The sequence below is a fragment of the Halyomorpha halys genome, unplaced genomic scaffold (genome assembly GCF_000696795.3).
Source record: "Halyomorpha halys isolate HHAL.00 unplaced genomic scaffold, Hhal_1.1 Scaffold10849.1, whole genome shotgun sequence".
Classification (NCBI taxonomy): Eukaryota; Metazoa; Arthropoda; class Insecta; order Hemiptera; family Pentatomidae; genus Halyomorpha; species Halyomorpha halys.
Genome location: NW_027110496.1, coordinates 1 through 5,854, shown reverse-complemented (window position 1 = coordinate 5,854; position 5,854 = coordinate 1). Strand labels below are relative to the sequence as shown.

At 27.2% G+C, this 5,854-nt stretch overlaps 1 long non-coding RNA gene across 1 annotated transcript; it reads right to left on the bottom strand.

Annotated features, from left to right (window-relative positions):
• Positions 1 to 939: 939 nt before the first annotated feature.
• Positions 940 to 5,854, bottom strand: LOC136796071 (uncharacterized). The gene is made up of 3 exons (XR_010843762.1): positions 5,826 to 5,854; positions 4,160 to 4,269; positions 940 to 1,143 (listed from the first exon to the last, which is right to left on the bottom strand). It is a non-coding gene; the product is annotated as an uncharacterized lncRNA (long non-coding RNA).

Sequence of the window (5,854 nt, the reverse complement as noted above, 5' to 3'; positions counted from 1 at the left end):
ATATATAAATATTGTTGGGGATGTGGTCAGATATATCGTTTTCTTTCGCAAATTTCAATATTTAGATGAGCACTCAGATATATTTCATTTGTTCATTTTAAATTTTTTTTTTTGCATAATTCTTACCTTTGCAATATTATATTGTACCTCCTTGTAGTATCAGCTGCTATCTATTTAATTTCTTGTTATACTGTTGTTAATTTTGTTATATATGACAGACAATTATAACCAAGTCCAATTTTTTTTTTAACAATTTTCCATGCCATTAGCAAATAAAAGTATTCTAAATCTTATTGTTTTAAAAAAATTTCTCGTCCATGAAGTGTGAAAGAATCTGCTGATTATAATGGAGTATTTAAAATATTCTTCCAAGCAAAACCCCCCATTTTCCCCAAAATTGTCACATAACATGTTATTCCACTCACCTTTTCAATTTACTGTCTTAGATACAGTGGATATAAATTAAGGAAATTTAAAACACTTAATAATTCAATTCTAAAATTAGGTAATTAGAAATAATACAATTTATTTATAGTTTATCAATTTAACAATAAACAAAAGTTACAAGTGACATGAAAATGCTATATGACAAAAATGATAAGTGATCTATTCAAAATTTTAATTTCAAAGAAAAGAATTAAGACAAGAATAATGAAATGTTAACATATAAGGAAGCAGAATATAAAGGAAGGAATATGCTGAATTATTTCATATACTAATAATGGAAAGTACTGTAAGAAACATAACCGGTTTACTGCAAGCTAAATAGAAATGAAGATTGAAGAATTTTTAAAACTAAAGATATAAGAAGTTTTCAAAGAGCATAAAATATTTATATGATTCACTAATCAAACTTAAATGTTTATTTAAAACTCTAGGACAGGCATCATTGATTAGTTAACATTCTCATTAATGGAATAAATTAAATTTTAAAGCCAGTGATGGTTAATTCCAAATATTTCCACGCTTCTAACTGTATTTATATAAAAACTTAAAAACAAAAAAAATTAAAACTTACCCTGGGGCTGTTTTATAAATAACATTCTCTATCCTATGACTAACATTTAAACTAGAACCAGGTCGGGAGTCACAGGTGAAACACTTCTTCCCTTGTTCTAGATGAGATACAATGCAGTAACTGACCTAGAAAAAATAAACATCGTAATAATTAAAAGTTTAATTCAATAAAATGAATTATATAATGTCTAAATAATAAAATGAAACTTACTGAATATGGGAATGAAAAACAAACAAAAGAAGTTAACAAAAGTGACGAATATTCATGGAATTGTATTAATCAATGTCAAGCGTAATGAAAAAATCTCTAAATACATGATCAAGGCAGAAAAACTCTTAAAAGCATCAACCCAAAATTAATATTTTTAAAATATGTTGCTCATCTATTGCATAAAATTAATGAAAATGTCCATAGTGATCTAAATTCATTAATGCTTTTAAACATAATGATAGCTATTTCTTCCTTCAAAAATCTTATCATTTTTAGAATATTTATTATTATACGAGGAGAAGATGGTTGGGGGTTGCAGTCAAAATATAACACAAATAAGTTGAAATAACTTATTTATTTAATAGTGCCAACGTTTCAGCTAGAATTTCTAACCTTCATTAGGGCTAAGAACAAAGAACAGGATAACAACCAATGAATACAAAAAATAAAAACTAAAATAAAAACAGAATGATAAAGTAAATAATTGTATAGAATGAAATTAATAAAATCAAAGTGATGAAAAAAGAGGAAAATAAAATGAATATATAGCTAATTGAATAAGTAAGTAAAAATAACATAATTAAGGAAATAAAATAAAAATTTGAAGTTATATAATGCAAAGAATATTTTAGTTTATTAATAATTTAAAAATTAAAATTATGGAAAGAAAGAATAATAAAACTGAGAGAAAGAAAATATATATAACTAATGAAATATGTAATCATAATATTAGATAAAGAAATAAAATATGAAGTTAAGTTAGACAAAAGAAGTGAATTGAAAACATAACAATATTAATATATGGTAAACCTAACTAGTAACGTAGGTAAGGAAAATTAAGAAAAGAGTAGGAGGGGGGAGGGTAAAAGAAGGATAGGAAAAAAAAGAGAATAAAACATAAAATGCAACTGCTTGAAGCAAATCTGGCATCAAAGTAAGCTGGGCAGTGTGAATGGCCAGACTCAGAATTAAAAAATAAGTTACGAAGAGGACGAGGTATTTTTGGATGAAGAAGCTTTCCACTTCTTCCATCACCTTAATTTTATAAATTTCATTCTGTACAAGTATTTAATTTATGTCATTCTTTTTATATTTGCTTCTTTATTTTTTATATTCATTGGTTGTTATCTAGTTCTTTGTTCTTAGCCCTGATGAAGGCTAGAAATTCTAGCTGAAACGTCGCCACTTTTACATAAGGTTAGTCTCAACTTATTTGTGTTATATTTTGATCACACCCCCAACCCTCTTCTCCTCATATAATTGATCCACGGTCAACTATCTCTCATCATTATTTAAAATTATATTATTAGAATATCTTTCTATCCAGGTCTTCTGTATGAACAAATTTTCCATCATTAGTTTATTCCTCTTGAAATAGAAGCATCTAAAAATTCTTCCAAATGCTTAGATATTGAACTATCCTCTCCCCAACTGTGGTATGTTTCTTATCATTTTTAAAAATTTATTTTAATTTATCCCCATCTAATCTTTTATACTATTGACCTCCCTTCCCCAACCACTTCAAGCTCAATCAATCAAGCCCAACCACTTCAAGCTCAATCAATCAAGCCCAACCGCTTCACCACAGACAGGTGAAAAGTCAAATTAATTTGTGAGAAGTCTTAATTTAGAAAAGCAAAATAGGTTAGATAGCTATGTTTTTACAATATTCACTTTTTAAGTTATGCACAAATAAAGCTATCTTTTGTTCCTAAGTTATTTTTTGCTATTTCTCAGGGGTTTATCTTAAGTACAAAAAGTTAAAATGTTTTAAGAAAACCTTAAGCAAGTTATATCAAAACAATTACCAATTCTATGTAAAAAAAAATCTGGTGTGGTCACAGCCTTCAAGCATCATAACTTACCCTTACCTCTCTAGAAAGTGAAAATTTCAAACAATAATTTTTTATTTTTCTGTTGCTATAAAAATTTATATTTTAGGTGTTCTCGAGGTATAAATAACAGATGCCAACTCAGTTCCTGTCATGAATACAACAGTTTAAAAAAATATAACAAAGTCATGACGGGTTATTGCGATCAGGGAAATTGGACACTCATAGCTCAGATTTTCTAATCTATAAACTGCATATTTCTAGATCAGCTGATTATCAAATTCTTTGATAACTCATATTTATACATTTTTTATTACTGTTAACAATGCAAAAAGGATTGATTATTTAAAATGAACAAAACTAAAGGTACTTTACAGATATTGTTTTGGAAATTCAGCATTTAAACCCTGTTGAACTATTTTTTTGAGAATAAGACCTAGTTAATATTGAAGATCACTTGATTATACATAGGTATACCTAGTTTAATAAAAACTGTTAAAGCACGTTTTAAGAGAATCAAAAAAATGTTAAAAATCAATTCTATTAAGTGTCACTTCAGGCCAGTCAATTTTAACAAAAAAGTTTTAACATTCCAGACATATACCTTTCTTAAATATGTAATTTCAGTTTCATAGAGTTAGGTTGTTCATACATACATACATACAGAGACCATTTTGCGAGACTTCATTATTTAGACTTAGGGGACTTTAAACATATATGTTCATCAAAAACTAAAATACTTCCCCTTAATATATATTACATATATAGCTGAGTGAAAGTAAAAAACAACACATTTTTTTGGTAATTGCACAATCTAGGATCATCATGAGATGATCTTTGACTTTTGTACCAAATATAATGTGTGAAAAAGTTTCTTTAAAATGGTCAATTTAAGAAGAATAAATAACAAAGGAGATAAAATATTAAAATTGAAGCAAATATATACTGATGTTATCATTCATAACCAAAATATAATTTCAACCAAAAATTTTAAAATTTAAATGAATAATAATAATGTTCATTTAAAAACAGAAACAATATAGAAATTTGAATAAAATTACTATAGTAATAATAAATTTTAAATCAAATAGGTACTCACAGGACCATTTAAACCACATGTAGAGGTTGCCGTAAGGTTTTTGGCTCTTCCAATTAAAAGATTTCCAGTCTGAGGGTGACAAGAGCCAACTTCACAAATTGGTCTTTTGGCTGAAAAATAGTAGTTACAAGTTTTTAAAAGAACTAAACTGGCAAAGTTTTATAAAATAAATGAACTATAAACCAAATAAACAAACAATGTTAAAACATAATTCTTAGAACAACAATAATTTTAAGTTTAAAATTATAATTACAACTACTTTACATTAAAGTAGCTAAGTTTCATATTACACATAACACTGAGGAAAATTTAAGACTACCAAAAAGTTACAGTTTAGCTCAATTATAGGTCAACCCTCAACTTTGAAAATAATTTTCAGGGTAAATGTGAGGAATTAAAAATTATACTACAAAGAAATCAATGTTCTAATTAAATATAAATAACTTAAATAGAAATGAGAATGCTTAAATTAGATCTGAAGTAGATAAATAATGTCATAATATTATATAAATATTATGATAAAACCTAAAAATTACTTACTTTCTGCTTAAACCAGCCTAATTAGACTAGTATTCTCAATTCTTAATTCTAAGTACCAGCTTATTATTTGAAGTAATGACGGCTATTCTTAGGTTTGGATTCTGTATAACATTAGTTTTCATTCTAAAATATCATTAAAAATCTAAATTTCTAGGAACATAAGTATCATCCCTGATCTCATTATGAACTTTATTTTTAAAGTATTTTAAATTCCCAAAATATATTAGACATTTAATATAAGGAAGTTTATCCATTCTGAGCCTATAAGAACCTATCTGTCATACATGAATTTATTAATCCATTGGCTATATTTCAAGTGGGGCACACCTATCCGTTCCATTTGCATCAGTCCTAAAACAACTTTTCTCTGGAGGACTGTCTAACTTTCTTGAGTCAGTGATGCTTCTATTCTAAATCCATAAATGCCTAACAGCACACATCCAAACTTTATCCTCAAAATCGAAAATTGTCTGAAATAGGACATCGTTCGTATTAGATAATTTTAAGGAAATAAAGCAATGCTGAAGAAGAGCTTTCCGCTGACACTACAAGACCTAGGCCTCTGGATCTTTGTGGCCCATACATCATTATGGAGCTAGTACTGTCAGGTATACCTTCATGGATTTCTATATAAAAGCTGAATATAAGTCAACATCGAATATAGATCAAACCCTCATTTCACCAGACACATTTTTAGAAAAAAAACACAAACTATATTTGGTTATATAAAGTAGGACTTAGAGACAACCACAGTTTAAAAAAATAAATATATATTTATTTTAAGACTAATGAAAAAAGTATTTGGTACCAACTGCCTTAGCAGTTAGGCTTTTATCTGTGACCTCAATTAACACATTTTTTGCAGTTCCAAGAAATAAAAGAGCAGACAAAAAACACTGTTTCAATCATCTCACAACATAAATTGATCAATAGGAGATATTGTCTATATGGAATAAAAAATGCCTAACCTTCAAATTACACTAACCATAAACTAAACTTATTAAAAGTTATACATCAAATAAAACTACAAAAAATAATTATAAAAGAGACTAAGGCATTGAATAGATTGAAGAGGAAGAAGATTAAATATAACTATAATTATTTGTAAATAGATGCTATGACTTACCTCTATAGGCTTCCGAACTCACTAAAAAA